Source organism: Manis javanica, chromosome 15 (assembly GCF_040802235.1).
Source record: "Manis javanica isolate MJ-LG chromosome 15, MJ_LKY, whole genome shotgun sequence".
Lineage (NCBI taxonomy): Eukaryota > Metazoa > Chordata > Mammalia > Pholidota > Manidae > Manis > Manis javanica.
The window spans coordinates 45,178,033-45,199,033 of NC_133170.1; the positions used below are offsets into that span (position 1 = coordinate 45,178,033).

Consider the following 21,001-nt stretch of genomic DNA (forward strand, 5'->3'; position numbering starts at 1 on the left):
ACCTGGAGACTGAGATTGAAGCTTGAGAGCTCAAAAGCAGTGCACTGCCTAAAGCTAAATGACGTGTACAGAAGCTGGGCAATTTTCTGATTCTTTCTTTCTCTCTGCTTCCTACAGAGGGTAGTCTGAGAAATTAAAGGCAAGAGCATTCTTTCAACACGGGGGTCTGTCGTGCCCTAGCCCATGGTCAGGAGGCTCTGGTATGTTGTGCCTACCCAATGTTGGGCCAGGGCAACTATTGCTGGTGCCTTCTGAGATTTTTTTTCTAAAACAGTAATACACATTTTCTCAAGTTTATATTTTCTTTGTACTTTTCTTTTTGTTTGTTTATTACTGGGGAGACACATTAATTGAGAAAGAGAACCATCTTAAAGAAATCTGTATTATTAATGTTTCTTTCTTGGGAGAAAAAGCCTTTGTGGCTTGGGTTAGGGTGGAGGCAGGCAGGGAGATTTCTTAGATCAAAAAGTCTTCCAGCTCAAAACCTTTAAAAATGTCACCTCACAAAGAAGATATTTCAATGGAGGATTATGTCTGTCAGACTGCCCATGGCTTCCCATTGCTTATTTAAACACCATGTTCTTTTTTGCCAGAAAAATAATAATCACATTGTCCCCTTTGTCACAGCAACTGGGGTAGACAGGGTGTTGAATTATTATCTTTGTATAAATAGATGCATAAATAACCTACACCTTCATCTGCATCATTCTGACAACTATCCTCAAAGAACTAGGTACCCTTATTGAAAGAACACCGGACAAAGAAATTATATATTAGAAACAGTTTGAACATAAAGGACACTCATGCATCAGTTACGAGTTTTCCAACAACACATAACATCAAAAGACATAGTGTGAGCTGAAATATGAAATTAAGACTTGTTATAGCTAATTAAAGAACCAGATAGGCTGGACTGGTTTGGTTTTACATGGAGAATGTCACTTTGATGGATAGAGAAAGCTGTGTGCCTTTTTTCCCCACCTAGTTCTCTTTATAAATAAATCAAGTCCTTTGGCCCTAGAATTCAAGACTAGTGTGCTACATGCAATTAAACCCACAAATAATTGGTCACCTTCTCTAGACAGCTGGCTACCTAATTTCCCTGAAAGCAAAGGTTTTCTCTTTTCTGTCAGCATTCTTACCCCTGGTACAGAAGAGAGTATTTTATATATAATCATATTAAAAGATAGGGTTTAGATAAACAGTGCTATCTCCACTTATTCTTCCAAGACACACATTTTAAAGATCCTAACGAATCTGCATTCTCAATGGTATTTCAAATTAGATGAGACTTCGTTTTAATATACCACAGAGCCAGGTGAGGGCTCTATTTTGTATAGTAAGAAACTTACTCCAAAAGAACCCTTCAGGTTAAGAGAGTATTTACGCACCCTCAAAAACACTCTGTTGCAGGTACAGCGAAGTCAAGGCTCCCAAACAAGTGAAATGGCTCAGGGGGTCAGGAGGCAAAGGGATGACAAAATGAACCATAGCTGGTGGGCTCCCAGTTGAGATGACCCAACATATTAAAAAGCAAAATGAAACAAAATAATAAAAAATGCATATTCATTTAATTGAATAACAGTTCCAAAGCACTTTGATACTATTTTAATTAGAAAAGGTAACCAAGCCTTTCCCAAATTTGAAGAAACAATGAAATGATATGGGAACACAGAGTGCTGGAGAGAGCAGAACATGTGGGGTTTAGGGAAACGGTGGGGTGAAGAAGGGTGAGAGCACTAGAGGCGGTCGAGGTGATAGTGCTCGTGCAGGATGCGCGTGCTGAGGAGAAGGTGGGCATACAAGTTGGAAACCAAATGTAGACAGACAGATCAGTCTTTGTCACTGACTTTAATGTTTGTAGAATATACTTGACTGCTCTTAGGTTATACTGGTATTAACCTTTCTATTCTATGTATATTGACCCCATAATTCTTGGTGTACCTTGATACAGTTATGTTGTACAAAGGTATGTTCCTTGTGTAAATGAATAAAATCCAGCCAGCTCTCCTCACGCCTTCAGGCCACTTCGCTGGGCGGGATAGATGATTCCTCCATATCTGATCTTTCTGTGGCTGGAGGAAAGGCTGCAGCCTAAGAAGGAATCCTTCTGGGGGATGTTTAAAAAGCAGTAGCTGGCCAGAGATGTCTCTGTGGTCCTCACTGCCCTTTCTCTGGGCAGAGAGGCACTGGATGTAATGTAGCACACCACATTCCCTCTGAGGTTGTTCCCTGGTATTTATGGGCCAGTCTTGGAGTCAAGTCATTCCCAGAAACAGGAACCACCACACACAAGCAAAAGTTATTGTCATTACGGCACATTGCAGAATTCTGTATTTGAAAACGAGATCATAGTTAGATGATCATTGTATGATTATAGTACATACAGAAGTGAGCAGAACAGAAGTTGGGCTTTGGTAATTTGTTTTTAAATAATAAGTGGAATACTAGGTTACTCTTTAATAAAAATCTCAACTGCCAACCTTGAAATAGCACACGATGCCATGATATCTAGCACGTGGCATCCCAGAGGTGAGCGAGTGCTGAAAGGACAGGCACACACACTCCTGCAGGGGATGCTGAGGCAGCTCCTCCATGATCCCACCTCCCAGACAACAGGAGCCAGTCTGACTGCCATTTTCCAAATTTTATTTTCACTGTTTCAAAATGGCTCCCAGTTTAAAATGCAACTGAAGTTCCAAGGTAGATGAAGATAATTGTTAAATGGCTAACATTGCAACAGGAGTTTCATTCATCATTTTGAAACACACACACACACACACACACACACACACACACACACACACACACACACATTTTACTTATCTAAGTAAGAGGCTACTTTATAAATCACCATTATCCTATGAAACACACTGGAAATATAATATTCATGCATGATTTTATTCTATTAGCAACAATACCTTGTACACTTTTTGTCTACATATCTTGTATACAAGGGGTCTTTAATATGCTTTTTAAAAACTATGAAGTTTATCTTAAGCATCCATATCTGGTTACTATAGCCATTTCATTTTTACAAACATATGCAAAAAAGACACGGTGGCATTTATTAGTTTGTGATATCATGACATTTTACCACATACTAATTTTTATTAAAATAAAACAAACATTATCATAATAAAATTCAACATCAGGAAAAGGAAGAGTAGTTACTAAAGAAGTTCACAATCCCCGGTGGGAAGGAGACAGATAATACTTGGAACCAGAGGAATTTTTTTTTTGAGAAATTATCTGATATTAAAATTTTTGGTTTTAGAAATTTTAGAGTGTCTTAAAACTTAGAAATTTTAGAGAGTTTTAAAATTTTTAAGTGTTGTTTTGGAGATGAAGAAGAAAATGAAGTGATAAAAGATTTCCCTAAACTCCAAACCACTTATTTTAGATTTATAGTTTGAGAACTATAAAAAATTACTGCAGGAAAAAAGTTTAAAATTCCATTTTACCTATGTACAGTTTTATTTATTTTTTATGTTGCATATACTCACTCAAGTCTAAATACTGAGGCACAGGTTCAACCATGTGGGTCAGACTAGTACAAACTCTAGATTTGTCAGTGCCTGCTAAATATTTTAAATATCACTTCTGTATACACCAGCAGAAGAGTCCCAAGTCCTAATTCCATCTTAATTCCTTTATTATCAACTCTCAGCTTCATTTAACATTCATATAAAGCATTAGTTCTCAAAGCATGGATCCCGGGACCAGCAGCAGAGGAAACAGCAGCTGGGAGTTTGTTAGAAATGCAAATTCTTAACCTCCAACCCAGACCGATGAATCAGAAAAGATGGAGGTGCTTTCCAAGCCCTCAGGTGATCTGATGCACACTGAAGTCGCACCTTAACTGAACTATGAGTGCATTTTCTTCAAAGAGGACCCCTTCTTGCATAAGTGACCAAAGTCTAGGGTTTTTTAAATTAATGTTTAATCATTTGAAGACTGAACATTTACATATATCTCAATGTGAGCAATGCATATTACCCAAGGAAAAATCACTCAAAAGTTTCTTTCTTTAAAAGCAAGTCATAAGATATCAAAAACAACTCAGATACATATGTAACTGGGGAACTTCTGTAAGAGGGATGAATACAAAATAGCAAGTGAACCTTAGAAATCTCCATACAATTCTAAAACCCCACCTAAGTGCTCTCCAGGTCCTTGTGATTTTCTCTTTCCAGTTTTTTTCTTTCCTCTCCAAGCTAATTGTTATTGCAGCATGACCAGGAGCCCATTACTTTTACCTCTATACTGAGTGCTTTGCTATGATCCATTTTGTGGGGGTTGTGGGAATTCCCAGATCTATGAAAAATTAAGCACAAGCTAAGCCCTATATCACAATTTCTAAAACTTCACTATAGCAACGGTCTAATTCACTGTTTTATTTGTATCAAACTGATATAGTATTAGTTATGTCTAGGATCTTTGATTATGTGCTTAGGGCTCTTTATTGAGCTTCCAGCCAGCAGGCAAATAAAAACCACTCTGTAAGCCAAGAGAGTGTGTTTTCTGCTACTCCACTTAACAACAAATTTGAAGAAGAGTTTAAAGATAGAATAGTTAATTGTTTTACATTTTCCTTACTGCAGTGGATACATGTATCTTTCAAATTCTCTTGCACAATGCGGAACATGACATGACATAGATATTTTTTGTCCCTTAATTACATGTCCCATAAAGAGTATTTAATAATTTGTTGTAACTTGTGATTGTGTAAATAATATGTAAGTAGATGACTAGATTATGAATAAAAATGAAAATTCACTTGCATTGAGCCCCAAAGTGAAAAACATGATTCAATTAAGAGTGTTCTCTCTGAGCTCAAGTGATTGATGTCTTGCTTTAAATGTGTTCCTGCCTTCTCTACTTTTCAGTACAGAAATGAACAGGAACCGTTGCAGGAGTAGAAAAATAGAGGGAATAAAGATAATGCCATAAGAGTAAAGTGATTTTTATACACTACCACTATCGCCAAGAAAATAAAATCTAAACAGAAAGGAAAAGCAGAGTGCCATGTCACAAATTCTCAGATACAGCTCTAACTTTTATTTTGTAAGCAAAGAAAATACCTGTCACCAAGTACTGACCTGGTTGTTAAGAAATAATCTAGATGGACTCATTTATCTTTCCAAAGCCTCTCAACTCATCGACAAACATCATGATTTTTAAACATTGTGTATTTGATGTTTTCAAGTATTTAATGCAAATGATAAAGTAGAAAGTACTTATTTAAGTAAGAAGAGCTAATTTGAGAGGTTTTGCCCAGTTCCTGCTGTGAAACCGTTTTTGTACATCTGGAATCCAGACAGCTGGCTCATTGGCCTCTAGTAGTGGGGCCCTGATGGGGGTCGCTGGCTAACAGTGGGCTCTGGAAGTGGGTGTACACGGCCTAATTGAGCCAAAAGGAACATTTAGCTTAGCCTAAGTTTGCTCAATATTTTTGGGGGCTTTTTGTAAGCCAAAGACCTCATATAAGTTTTAACCCTAGTGATACCATCTCAAAAATTTCCTGTATGGAACTGACAGAAATCAGAAAAATCACTGTCTAACTGCTCAACCAGTGTTCAGTATCCCTTCACAAGGCTCGTAGCTGAATACTTTGCTCAGAGTGTGACTGCTATGTACCATTTAAAAATGTGTGGGGAATTAGAAATGCGAATCTAATTACGTCTGAGGGTCAAGACGTCATAGGTGTTGGATCAGCAGCAGTGAAAATCATCTTCATGCCTGGCATGATGTGCATGCTTCCTCTAAGTGACTCCTGACTTCCTCCTCCAGGCAACCTACCTAGCTGCTCCCCACCCCTGCCACCCTGTCACAGTCACAATGTCTGCTCCCTAGCAAGAATGGCTGCTCACAGTGTAAGGGCTAGCCCTCTCGTTTATTCTCTTAAGGAAAATTCCAAAAGAAGAAATAACTTTCAAGACTTTGTGTGACTAGCTCCCTGTGCTTGCAGTGACTTTACTTGCTTGGCAGATACCTATTCATCCCCTCTTCTATGCAAACTTGGGTATGCCTGCATTATGGCACTTTATGTCACTGCAGTTAAGGGCTAATGTCTGTTTCTCTTAATAGAGAGTGCATCTCTCAACAGAGAGAAAGACTTGATGTTACTCATCATTCTGTCCCCAGGACCCAGTATGGATCTCCAAATAGGTGCCTATTAAATGCACGTTGAATTAATTTCACATTTTGATTGTAAAATGGAAATATGCATATGGTGTCTCAATGGATTTTGTATGTGAACAGGGTTCAACTTAATTCTCTGCCATTCTTTGGCACTTTGCCTTATCTGTTGAACACACTTCAGGGAATTTTTATGGCACTTAATGCTGGAAAGCATCTGGCACAAACACAAACTATTATTTTTTCTCTGGGAGAAGCTTATCATCAACTGCAAATTGTGCTATTTATGGGAACTCTCTTTGCATGGGTTGTAGAAAAGGAATAATAAGGAGATTGTTTCAGTTTAAAAAATGTTGATGAATAACTGAGAAGTTTCTTTTTTAATACAGGAAATTCAATTCCAGTGATGACTGCATTTTAAGACTTATCTAAAAGATCAGTTCCTTTAAATACACATTTTCAGTACTCAGAGAATGTTATTTCTCTGTTAATACCATTTTTAAACTTTCAAAATGGAATACCGTATGCTCTAAAACAATACAGAGAAATTAACTATGACATCATTAATCTAATTTCTCCTTACAAATCCACATAATAATATATACCCTGTACTTGCTGAAGAAGAACACCTTCTTTTAGAGAAAATGATTATATTTCCTACTTCTCCATAAATCGAGGAAGGGCTTTCCTCTATAATTTCATAGCATTTCTAATTTCTAATTCATACATCTGAGAATTGTTCTGATTGTTCCTGTAATGAACTTGTCCCAAAGCTCTCCTCGAAAATATGCCCTTGTTAATGAGATTCAGCAGGTCCACAAAATAATGGTCTGTATTTTAACCAGATGTTTGTTAGTGTTACACACCACAACAGTTTTCTGAAACAGTTTGGGTACACTGAGAAAAGATGGTGTGGGGAAGTTGGGGTTCCTATGGCCAGGATCCTCACTGAACTTAAACCAGTTGATGATGTAACTGGCCTGTTGCTAGGCTACTGCTTCCACCACACCTGTAGGCAATAAGCTATTATTGTGCTATATAGAGAGCTTGGCCCAGTGCTCTGGGTGGAGGCAGAAATGCTAGTGCTCGACCTACTGCTGGGAGAAGAGCCAGGTAATAAACCCTTTCACCCCAAGAATGTTCTACTGTCATTTCTTTGGTCACATTGAATCCATGGTGAACTTGCTGAAGGCTGAAACCCATTGGCAAGGCAATTGGTGACAGTTGGCAGGGTTCATCGTTGACCAAGGAAAAAGACAGGCTGCCTTATAGGAGGGGTGCTTCAGCAGGCTGCCCCTGTGAATGGAGAGACAGTGGATTGTCCCCCAATGGTTATGTGGTCTGAGGTGGCTTGCCTCCTAGAGGTATGGGCCCCAACCCAGGACTAGAGGCAAGTGGAGGTGACACCTGAGGCAGTTGGTGGGGGGCCCTTGGTATAGTAAGTAGGTCTTTTGAGAGCTGGAGTGCCTGTGAGGCAGCAGGAACTGTGGGTTGGCTGCTTCTCACAGTATTAAAAAGGTCTACAGAAGAGGACATGTTCCTGAAAAAGACCCAAGAAATGGCAGCATGAGAATGTGAGCTACAAACTTCTCTGGGTTCCCTGAAGAAGGAAATGACATTGACCAATAGTCTGCGGGGATGGTCAATTCCTTTACGGACCGTGCTATGGGGTTTGAATGAGAGACCCCAAAAGGGAGCCCTGAGTCCTGTAGACATGTTAACACATATGGCTGCCTCCCCTATACACCTGCAAGTACAAACCAAGGAAGAATCGCTGAAGCCGAGGTTTGGCCACCAGAATAACATCTTGCTGCCATCATCAAATGCACTGAACCCTGGAGACTCCATTGAGTGGACGTGGCCTTGGACCTTTGACATATGTACCAATGATGGTTGGCTCTCCTGGCACCTTGGGGACAAGGCCTGGAAGCTGGCCTCCTACGTATTCCTGGAATAAGAGCAGAGTGGCCCCCAAAGATCACAGTAGTATATCCTGAACAGTCAGAAAGTAGGAGCATTTTACTGGGGAGTTTTGTTTTATCATTAGCATCTCCAGAAGCACTATATATAGACCCTTCAGTAACCCCCATGTGGAAAGGAGTAAAAGTATGGTAACCTAGACCTGGAAGGGACCCCCTTCCTGCTATAGTCCTATCACAGGACCACTCTCTTGCATGCATCTTCTGATGAACAAGATTTGCCTATGTTGGTGTCATTAAAACATGTGTCTTATTGCCCTTAAGGTCTTTGTGGATTGGGAACCTCCTCTGGCTTGAGGATTATTATAACTTTTGTTCAAAATCTTGTTGTATATTAATTTTCATTATTATCTCTAAGTTGTTGTTAGCCTCTGTTCCTGTTGTGGAATCTGGTTACAGTGCTCCAGCTTTCTCACACAGAGACCATTGTGGAAGATTGAGAACATGTAGATTTTAAGGTGAGAATCCTGGAGGGGTGGAGTGTGGGGAAGTTGGGATTACTATGGCCAGGATCCTCACTGAACTTAAACAACTTGATGATGTAACTGGCCTGTTGCTAGGCTACTGCTTCCACACCCATAGGCAATAAGCTATTACTGCGCTACATAGAGAGCTTGGCCCGGTGCTCTGGGTGGAGGCAGAGACACTAGTGCTCGACCTACTGCTGGGAGAAGAGCCAGGTAATAAACCCATTCACAACAATGTTCTACAATCATTTCTTTGGTCACACTGAATCCATAATGAACTTGCCTGGAGCTGAAACCCATTGGCAAGACAGATGGAGAATGAGAAAACAAAAACCCTAAGAATCTAGACACAGGCAGAACCCACCCATATTCCAGTCCTTTTGTTGTTCATTCATTCACAAAGGACTTACTGAACTGGGGCCAGATGCTATTGTAGCTACAAGGATAGAGTGCAGAACCAGTCAGACTGATAAATTAGACATTTATAACTCTCCCATCTAAAAAAAAATACTATAGCTAAAATGAAATGACTTTGAAAAAATGCTAAATGGATTTGCAAGTACAATTGCAAAGCAGTTAAACTCCACGGTGCATAAAGAATATCTAAAAAATCAGAAGAAAGAAACAACCCTTAGAAAAATTGGCAAAGCCTTAACCCAATTCAATGAGATAAATGACATCAAAGTACCTAAAGCTTCTTGGGATAGAAGAGGTGCACACTAATGAGAAAAAAATGTGACTTTTTGGTCAAAATAAAGGAAAGATAATGTTAATGTATAAATCAATTTGGTGCCTATGTTAGAACTCAATATGAAGCACTACTTTTGTGAAAATTGTGGGTTTAGGAAAAAAGGAAAAGAAAGTGCTCTTAAATAAGAGAAGTTCATATGATCTGACCCCACAGATCCTACCCCTTTGACCAAAGAGCCTGAAGTAAGATGTTTTATCAACAAAACCTGGGGAAATCATGCATCTTCTTAAATAATGGTTTCCTCCTGGGTTTAGAAAAATACTTGGTGGGCAGAAAAATGTGTTCGTCATTATTGTTGTTTTGAACTTTCATATAACTGAAGTTGCAGAAAGGTATTTTGGCCCTGGATTAACTTTTAGAGGAAGGGTAAGCTAGGCAGAGACGACTGGGTTACCTGGTTGTGTATAAGTGTAACAATCCTTGTTATGCCAAACTTTCTTCTCATTGCCTATTTTACGTTCCTTGGTGCACTACAATGAAGAGGAGCTATGCTAACAAGAAAGAGTAAAATCCCAAACCTCCCAGGAAAAACACAGTACTTCCCAAAAGCATTTGGCAATCCTTGGCAGAATTCTGGCCGGAGGGTATTCTTCCCCCAGGGGATGTGTGGAGGAAGAGCTCAGTGTGCCCTAAGCGCATCAAGGAGGTCCTGCAGTTCTTTCACAGAGCGCATGGCATGCTTATGTGATGCAGTTAGGGAATCCATCTCATCTGTGCCAGGCAGTGTGTTAATGGCTTTAGATGGACATTCTCACTTAACTCCTTACAAAGACCAATGAGGGAATTAAAATTATCACAGACATTTTAGAGATTAAGAGACTGAGACTCTGGAAACTGGGGCAAACCAACCACACAGTAAGGGTGAAACAGGGAGTGTAGCCAAGTCTGTCTCACTCCAAAGACCACATGTCACTAGTTCATATAATTTCACTCATAGTCTATCTCAGGCCCATGCTTTAGATACTATTGTTAGCATCATTTTACCTGACTAATTCGATTCTTTCAATACCAACTGCAATAAATTAGTGCCGATGTGCTAAACTAAGTGTGGAAAACTATGTGATGTCTGTTGATATCCCAAAATGGGAAGCCTTCATGCACCAGGCAGTATCACTGGGCACAAGTCAGTCGTGGCATGGAGAGCCTTATAGGCTTGACTGTGGATTATGTTCTTTACTCTCTGTTCCATTGTAAAGCTGTTCAACAGTTTCCAGAAACACAGAATCATAAACATGTTTGGATTTTTATGAGCTGTCTCTGGCAGGAGCAAAGAGGCTGGATGGGAGGAGGGGTGCAGACGTGTGGGAGGAGCAGAGGGTGGGATGATTATTGTGGTGGTCCAAGGAGAGGTGGCCACAGCTAAGAATTAGATGATGGCAGTGAAAGCAGAGAGAGAAGTGCACATACATTTGATTTCCTAGAGCTGATTCAAAGTAAAAAAAAATCCAAATATTTGAGGAAACAGCATGAGTTGGGTTGGTATATGTTTAGTATGTGGAGTCTTTAAAACATCTAAGTAAAGGTGGGCTCTGCAATTAGCTATGTTGTCTAGAGCTTGGAGAAGAAGCCTAGGCTTTAGCTAAGTTGGGGAATTATCATCAACAGATGGTTACTGAAGCCATGGGAAAATGCCATTTGAAAGGCAAATAAAATATTTTTTCCTGTTTAACCACTGAAACACAATTCTTAATCATCTGCAACATTTGAATGAATGAACTGACTCCAACTGACAGTGTATGGGAGAATATATTTCCAAATTCTTCTTTGAGCTAAAGTATGCTTTATCACTTAGCTTAAAATCTTCAAGTTCCAGCCACTGAATGAATCATATCCTTTTCATCCTCACACCAAAGTTAACTAGAAAGAAAGGACACATTTCTCTCTGCTATGTAGACTATCTTATCTCAGCATTTGGTCTCTTGAGGCTAGATTCATAAAGATAAAAGTTCTTTAACTAGAGCAGCAAAATGAGGACTGGCAAAGTACAACTAGTGAAGGCTGCAATGTGGCGGCCTCCCAACCCGGCAGTAGGTTGTTCTCAATTAAAATTATAGAGGATGGAATTAGCCATTTACAGGACTTTATTAAAGGGTAGGTCAAAAACGAGGCAGGATAGGAGTACTAATCAAGAGCTGACAAAATGTAAAAGAGAGCTATGCTTAATAAGTATTATTAACATGTCCTGAAGTAAGACTGTCTTAGTTGAATAGTTTTCATCCTGGCATCCAGAAAATGGGAATTTAAAGATTAACTTCATATAGATTTCATTATCTCCCCATGATAAATGTGGGAGAAAGAGCAGAACAAAGCAAGCACACCCAAAAACCCCAATGCCATGTGTCTCTATTTATTATGACCAAAAGAGAAAGGATTTCTTCTGTAAATCATATTTTTTTAAATGTTATAAATGTGACATTTAAAAGTCTCAATAATTAGAAAATTTAAACTCTCTCTGGCTCCTATATGTGAAGAAACAAACAGCTGCAACTCTGTGAGATTACTAAAACCAAGATTCTGGTCTACATTTTTTCAGTATTTTCATATGTTAATTTTCAATTTTTAAATGGACCTTTAATTTCCATGGGGATTAGTGTCCAAACAGGGACTGCCTTTGACATGTTTTTCCCACAGTATTTATGACTAGTACTAAGAAAAGTAAAGAAAAGTTTCTCTAAATAAGAGTTATTAAAACTTTGTAAATATTAAGAAATTCCTAATCATTAGATTTTCTATATTACCTGAATCTCTACATATGAGTTTACCAGGGTCAAAGTAAGTTAACAACATTAGTAAAAACCTGTGTTTTCATGAAAAATTGGGATATTTTGGATCCAGTCTTAAATATATAAGTTGTCTAAGTGATGCTTATTAATATTACCACATCCACTGCTTAAAACAGCAAGTGATTTTCCCCCTTGGGCATAATATATTAACAATTTAGTTTTTGCAGACAAGGGCACAAATACGATTAGCTTTTGCAAATTGCTCTTTATTCTGCTACTGGTAAGTAATTTTTATATTATTACAATGTAAACAGATGCTATTTCCCACTACATATTCAGCTGTAATGAGCTAATTTAATGTGTTAAAACAACAAAAGAACTTCAAGAGTGATTCAATGATTCAATCTGCACGGAAACCAAGAGAGAAATCAAACACCAAGCTTGCAAATTTGTTCCAAAATTCAGTGTTCAACAAAGAATTGCGGAGCCACTTGAGAAAGGCTTTATTAAAAGTTGTATTTTAATCCTTGCAGGGTAAGTTCTCCAACTGGCCTTTCAAGTGGAGGGGTTCCACGGGTTGCTCTGCTTATTGTGCTCCCATTTCCCGAAACTCACACTAACAGTGTCACTCCTTTAGATTAAAGATCAGACTTCTTGAAATGTTTTTTTTATCTGTTCATTTAAGTGTTTATGCATTCAACAAATGTTTGTGCTGTGGGGCATTCCAGTGCATTGACAGGTATTGAAAGGAGATGAAGAAGATGCAGTGATGGAAACAGGATAAAAACCTCAGGAACCTGGTATCATGGAAGCGAAAATGGATAATGGCTTCTGGAAGGGAGTAATTATCGCTGCTGACTGCTGCTGCCATGTCAGGTTAAAGGAGAAAACAGAGGTATCCATTGGATTCTGCAACATGTACATTGTTGATGATTGTGGTACAAGGCAGGACAACTTAGTGCTTAAATAGTTACCTGGAACAGTGAATTTTGTAAAGGTCTGGAATAAATGAAGGATCTGAATGCTTGGTCCTGGAATTGCCAACTCTGGTGACTCCCAGACACAAACTTTGTCCATCTGCCACTGTCATTCTTAACTGACCACTGTCATGTTATTTAATTCTACTAGTATATGTCTCTGTATTATGAGTGGATATCTAGAAAGAGAACTGCATTTTGAGTCTATCATTTATAAAAGCACAAAGATGAGTTAATATTTTTTAATACCTTATTTTCAATGAGCTAGCTTAAAATAGTTTGACCTTTTTTAAAACAAAGTCCTCAGAGCAGAAAATCTTGAAAATTTAAATAAAAAGAAGGAATAATGTAAAACAGCCTATAACTAAACTGTCCAGTATTAATCCTTTTAGGCTTTCAGGGTTTTTTTTCCCATCAATAGGTGCACAGTAGGTGCTAAATTTTTAAATGAGTTATACATTATTATACAAAAAATGAGATTATACTCCTTACTGGTTCGTAAAATACTTTATTCACTTATTAATATATCTTCAACATTTCTATGTTTGATAAAAATTTTTTTGGTTCACACCCAAATGATGATTGCTCCTCTTGGAGAGTTGGTGTAGTTTGGTACAGTAAGCAGAAGCTAGAAAAGTGAAGGCACAGCTCCTGACTAGTCTCCTGACTTTATTCCTACACCCAAAATAAACCTTTCACCTCCAGTATAAGATTTTCCCTACCCCTAAGACTGAGCAATGGTACAAAAGGTTATAATCAGGCCACTGAGTAAAATGATTTATTGGTTGCTTTGAAAGTAAATTGTTTGAAAAAGTAAATGCTTTTCTCCATAGACTAGTATTTTAAATTGGCTACCCTGCGGCCCTTGGGTCTTCAGTATCCTGTCTCTGCAATGGCCATAACTTGCTAAGTCTCCAAAACTATGGAGTGTCTGACAGCCTGAGATGCTCACTACAGAAAGACTATCTAAAAGAGGATTAAATGTCTATGTTCTCCAAGTCTCTCTAGTTGTGGGTCTATTTGTTATAGCAGCTTAGCATTAACATAACTAATGTTATGAAGATTTTCTAAAGATTTTCAGGTAAGGAGCAAAGAATATAAAGGTATCCTAATAATGATGATAATAGGTACCAAATATTTGCCAACTAATATTCTATGTACTACTGAAAGGACTTTATGTAAAGTTCACAGTTTGTTTCAAAGTTAGATTTTGTTATATCCATTTCATCGATGGGGAAACTGAGATTCACAGTGTGTAAGTGACTTGACACTCTTAGGATCTTCCTATCTCCAAAGCTCATGATACTTTCACCACACCATGAAGAATTTTTCAAATTTTTCTGTCTCCAATGAAGATATTTAGCAAAAAGAAAAAATAGACACAGGGAGGGGAGAAAAGAAAAAAAAAGTCCTTTATGATGGCACAGACTTCCCACTTTCTTCTATGACCCTCTATCTTTTACCACAGAAACCAAACACCGTAATGTTTCTAATGTTCTGGCTAGTTTCTGAGGGTGATGTCAGGGACACAAAGAACTTAGTACCTCCTCTTCCTTGGCTCACAGCCAGACTCCACTTCTCTTACACTTAGAAAAGTGTAAGGCACAGCTCCTATGTGATCGAGGGACAGACAGTAAGTGTGAGTGGATGTCATCTGCTATGGACCCCGCCTTGCCTCATTAAAACTTCCCAGGCTCTTTGCCCTTCTGCCTGTTTGGTGTAGACAAGCATAGCCGCCTTGGAAGCTACACATTAAAGATGCTAAAAACACAAGACGGAAGGGCCTGGATGCCTGAATCATCACTTCAGAGAGGTACCAGAGGATGAAAGGCACCCATTTTGGATATTACATAGGCAACATTTAAATATCTAGTATTAGAATCATTATACATCTTTTGATGGATATTTGCAGCACAGCTAGAGATATGTTAAACTCTCAAATGCATCTATCTTATCATGTTTTAAACCTAGATAAATATAAAGTCCCCAGCCAAGGTAAAGAAGAGATGGTATGTGAGTAGTTAACAGCAGTTAAGTCTGAAAAATTATTTCTTAGCTAATCTTTGCCTGAATGAAGTACCAAAATGCTTTGAAAATGTACAAGCCCCATGATTTTAAGAGAAGCAGGAATGTAATATACCTTTCCTTGGGCCTCTCTGGGTGTTCCTTTGGATAGCCTGGAGCATCCGGGAAATATCTAGGAAAGGTGCTGAATCACAGATCTGGACAAACTCAATCACCTTTTCTATATAATTCCCTGTCAGTTCTTGCTAACTCAATGTTCCCCTGCTATGGTCGGCACAGCCAGTTTCTCCAAATGCTCTAACTGGAACCCAAAGTGGGGCCACGACTGAAGGGTTTCCTCGATCTTTCATCACAGCCAGGCAACGTCTTCTTACCACAGTGCAAGGGGATTTTAGTTTCTGATATCCTATTTGACTTTGACAGAATAAATCAAAAGACTCTGCTCCTTCCTGAAGAGACCTGAAAATGATTGATGAAATTCCCCGAGATTTTAATATCGTGCACTTCAAAAATAAGTACTACTTTTATTTCAGGAACTCTTCAAATCTACAGCTTTTTATGTTTCTTCATTTTTCCAGGCTGTCCTTTCTCATCACACATTTAGAAAGTCTAAAAAGATAAAATAATTTACTCATGCCTTTTAAAAAAATATTTTCAGGAGACACAGAGATAACCTTGTGATTCTTTTTTCAGTCTTACATGAATTTCATCTATAGATCTCAAGTCCCTTTTGTAAACATTCATTCATTTTTCACTATCTTCAGGTGAAGAAGGTAAGAAATATTGCCTATTAGTAGGTGTGTAAATGCAAAAAAATGCACGAATCTTAGCACAAATACAACCCAGAAGGTCATAACCCCAGGTCAATAAGCTGTGCATTAGGCATAAGTCTGATTTTAAGTAAAATGGAATGAAACTAACTTTGGATTTAATGGTCCTTACTTTAAATTTTGACCTTCCATTCATGGACTCTGGGACCTTTGGCAAGTTACTGTTGTCCAAACCTCAGTTTCTTCATTTGCCAAATTATTACAGGAAAGACTACCTTTTCCTTTGTGAGGATCAAATCAGAGAAGTAATATTTCAGTGCCTTGAACAAAATCTAATTTTGAATGAGAAGTTCTGGAATCTCCATTCTGTTCTATGATTTACTTACTCTTTGTCACATTAGAACCCTGCTGTGGAAGGAATAGCTTTTTCTCTATCCAAGGGAAATCTCACATCTCATTTTGAGAACCCCAGTTAATTGCCCTCAGTCATCTCTAAGCTATGATAGTGGGAAGAATTAAGAGTAGTAGTATTGTTAAGGCAGAAAAAAAAATGTTGAGTATTTTCCATAGTAACTTAGAAGAGCTATGCTATAATAGACTCTCAGAATGAGCAAAAAAAGTGTATTTTATGGGTCTCTCATTCTGAGGAATTTGAGAAATCTAAGAGACCAGAGGATGCAAGATCTAAAGTTGCCTTTCCACACTGCCCTTTGTACAGCTAAAGGAAAACAGGATGGAAGAGGATGACTGAGTCGGCTCCAGGGAAAGTGCAGAGGGAACAACTTGCTGGGGTGTGAACAGAACAAGGGAGGAGTAAAACAGGAAATGAAAAAGAGGAAGGAGATCAGGGAGGACAGAATCCCTGATTCCCATGCAGAGTGACTGACAGATGACTAGGTCGTGGAGGCAGATAAACTTGGGAACCTGCAAAGTCATCTAATAAGTGATTTCCTTACAGGCAAGCGGCTAGATCTTCCCAACCTAGCATTATGGGCATAGCTATGTTCCTAAAATTTCTTGCAAAGAAATCATTCTTACCACTATGAATACCGAATAAAGAGGAGCTGTTGAGTTACAAGCTGGAGTGGAAGGATGCAGGCAGGTGAGCCTCCACTTCCTCCCCACCAATTCTCGGTGATCCCTTTTCGGGTGATTACTGAGAACTTTGGGACTCTTAATACTCAAGAGGAAGGAATAGAGAAAAGGGATGTTCTCAGAGGCACCTTCCAGTTAAAATGTTATTTACCACTATCAGTACATTTTTAAGAAACAGGGAGCAAGATATGTAGTGTTTCAGGAACATTCATTTTCCTTCCTCGAGTATTTTGATTCTTTAGTTAAAGGTACTTGCAAAGACATGTTCTACCTTTTTTTTGTTTTTTAAATTTTTGGTGGGAAAGTACATAATACTTGTTTTTGTTGTTTGCTTGTAATTAAATGCTGGCCTAATTACCATCACACTCAGTTTCAATTCCCATTCTCTTGTTTTTTTCTATGATTCAGATCTGTGTCACATTTCCTCAAGACCCTTCAAGAAAACAGGAAACAAAATCACAGTTTAAACTGCCAGAAGATGCATCTCCCTGTTCATGTGGCTATTAGGGAAGCATGACATTTAATGAAATGCATGGGTGTTCTGGTGGGAAGACCTGGTTCCAATCTCAGTGCCCTCACTTACTGGTCTGGGAAACTGCTTGGACTTCTCATTGGCCAAGTACAAGTACCAATCCATGATTATTTGTTCAGTCCTTTCTGCATCAAATGTTGTAAGAATCTGATACCATGAACTAAGCTCTCTCGTAGATAACTAGGACTTAGGGTGAACAAAAAGCTCAGTTTCTTCCCTTGGTGAACTTGGCATCATCAAGATTAAGGGGGACAGTGAATTTAAAAACATTAAGTTCTCAATATATGATAATTATATCTATTTATTGTTCAGGACAGTTACTATTATGACACAGAGATCGATCTTAGTGCAGTCTATGAGGCTGTTAGGAGATTTCTAGATTTCCATTAAAAAAGAAAAAAAAACAGTAAAATAGAGCAATTTTCTTTCAGATGAAGTATGTTTCTCCCACATCAGATTGCTGTTAGAATAAGCAAAATATATTTGTATGCACAAATGTACCAATCATATTAAATTGCCAGTGTTTGACCACTTTTGACCTAGAACATCAGCAATTTCATGTGCCCGTCCTAACAGCAGGGAAAGAGGTGCAGGAAGGAAGTCATGTCTGTGGGGAGGAGAACAGAGTGACGGGCAGTACACATGGCAGAAATTTCATCCTCTCCAACATCATATTGAACTAAACATACATTCCTGATTAGATTTTAAGATATTCTTAAAAATGGAATGTTTTGGCTTCCTTCTAGCTATAGCGCCAATATGAATTCTCAAAGCCTAATGAGAAATATTTTTAGGACGAAATCATCTGTACTCTGAATCAAAAACAAGTACAGGCAGCATCTGTACAAAAGCTTGTATCTTTCAATTGTCCACAGTATAATATTCTGAGTGAACATTACAAATAGAAACATATCTGGCTACTTCCAGGGTCATTTTCTTCTTCACATTTCAGTTTTCCCTTCACGGATTCATCCAGCATATACTGAGTTTCTTCAATGCTTATCAAATGCTCATAATAGCCAGAAACTATTCTACATACTGTAAATTCAAAAACACACTTAAGGTTGTAAATCAAAGCATTTTACAGAGGCAAATAGCCTATACAATTCATTATCTGGCACTCTAAAATACCATTACCTCTGATTTGGGAAACTGCAACTGCCTCACATAGGTCCAGAAATTCGAGGGTTAAAGATCTAGTGACTCACACGGAGTCTGTATTCCATGAAGATGGATATAATCACTGCCATAAACTGACAAGCTATGCATAAAGCTATGGTGACAAACAAGGCCACGAGGCATCACAGGTCCCTGAAATTACTGATGTACTACCAACCTCCAGCAAGCGCAAGAGCAGGTGGCCCTCGCCCTGCAGGCTGTGGCTCTAAATCTTCCCAATGGACTGGGAAATAAGCACTTCACCGTTTAACGTGGGCACAGGGACTCACTCCATCACGGGCCTGTCGCATGAACTGCTGACACAAAAAACTTTTCCCCACTTAGAAAACCACAAGCACCATGCGATCACTTATCAGTTGGAAAATGCCTGTTTTTTTTTCCCCACCCTGTCTTCTGTTTGAATATGGAGGCCAGTTTCTCTCTGAAGAACATTTCATGCCCTAACCATTTGAACTCTATAGTTATCTTCCAGTAATCCTAGAGCAGTAAACCTTTTGTGAATCTGTAAATGGCATATAAATTTATTTATAACTATCACTGTGCATCTATTACCCATCTATATGACTCAAAATCCCAACTGCCTGATACCAAACAGCAAGTCACTGGATATCATTTTCGAAAAATGTTAGGTCAAGCCTGAATTCATTACACAAGATCTTGTGGCTTAGAATTAGACAGCAAGAGAGATAAAACCCAGCATCAACCTGTCAGCTACTGAGTCAAGCCGTATTAAGCTCCCAGGATTAATTTGTGTCATCTATCTACATTTTTAAAAATAACTTAATGACCATGCATGTTCAAAGGTTTATTGGAAGGAAGAATTGGCCCCAATGATAGAATACATTGGCAGTGGCCAATTAACATCCAACTATCTAATTGAGGAAGAAAGAAAGAAGTAACATTGGACATCAAGCAATCTTAGCCATGTAATTTGTGGTCTTGGAAAGACACTGAGTATGAAAAACATTATTATTTTTATGTCAATATCGAATATAAGAAGGAAAGGAAATTAACTCTAAATACCTACTGTGAGTCTGCTGCCTTGCTTACAATGCTCCCTTTAATCCTCAGAGACATCTTCTATGGTAGTGTTATCATCTTCATTGCAAAAGTGAGAATCTGAGATCATAGAAGTAAAAGCTTGCTCAGAATCACACAACTACTAAGCGCTGGGATAGAATTAACCTGATCGGAGTCCCTTAGTCTTGTCATTTCATGAGGCAGGAGTAAGTAGTAACTTGGAGAGTGACTCCTGGCTCTGAGCTGGCATCTCAGACTAGGCGCAAAACTAAACAATGGTCTGGGTGACCCAGCGGGGGGACCATCCAAAGATGTGAACAGATGGCCCCATCACACCCTCACGTTTACTCTAGCAGGCTTAATATAATGTCCCTGCCCCCTCCTCCTCCAAAATGCAACAAAAGGTGGTTCAGTTCTCTGCCACAAAGAAACCGGAACTAAGCTCAACTTTGCTGGCAGCAAATCACTCACGCTCTGACCGGAGGAGGAGGGGGCTGGAGTGTGCTGTGCACACGCTGCTTGCTCCGATAAGCACAGCTGGGCTGAGGAGACCTCTTTTCCTAAATTCTGTTGCCAAGTTGAATTTTATGATCTTTACTGGCAGATGATCAAATGCAAACTCTTAACTTACAGCCAAGTTATTTTACAGCAGCTGTTAGAAGAACTAATTTAGAATGCAAATCTAGTCGTTAATCTATGGGAAAACTGTTGCAGTGATGGATGGCTTTTGAAGCAATAGTTCAGGAAAGAGACCCCTGATGCCTTCTAGTGTTATGGAAGAAGAAATATTTAGCTGCCACTTGTGTTTATTTGCTTTCTTTGAGCCATTGCCCCCACAGGAGGGACTGGAGTCCTATGGAAAGAGGGCCCAGGTGTTTAACATCTACCTCAACTCTCTTTTCTACGTAAGAAAAATTGATCAGAAGACAGATGTGTAGATTAAGTTTCTGTTAATGTCTTTTTTGTATCTAGGACTTCAGTACTTTAAGCCAAATCACAATGGACAAGGCAACTGGGATATAACAATTTGCCTAGAATTCTTTAGATGTCAGCCAAGTAGAAATGTCAGCACCTCTCACTGATCCTGCCTCTAAAATTTCTGTTACCTGAATTATCAACTAAAGTTGATAAAGTCTTTTTTTCTTTTTACTCATTCAGCTGCGAGCTTACAGTGGCCTTCCAGAATACTTAATACACGAGGGATTCACTGCACCATTCCACAGCTTTGATCTTCATCTCTTCAGTCGAACAAAATCTTAGGAAATATTCAGTCTTGGTTATTAGGAAATTTCTTACTATTCCACTGGGTTACTGAAGAAACCTGGACTTGTGCAATTATCTA

General features: G+C 38.7%; 1 protein-coding gene across 7 annotated transcripts in view; it reads right to left on the reverse strand.

The window, feature by feature from the left end:
• Positions 1 to 21,001, reverse strand: part of ZNF385D (zinc finger protein 385D) — a 986,127-nt gene that overhangs the window by 73,295 nt on the left and 891,831 nt on the right. The gene's annotated exons all lie outside the window — the stretch shown is intronic.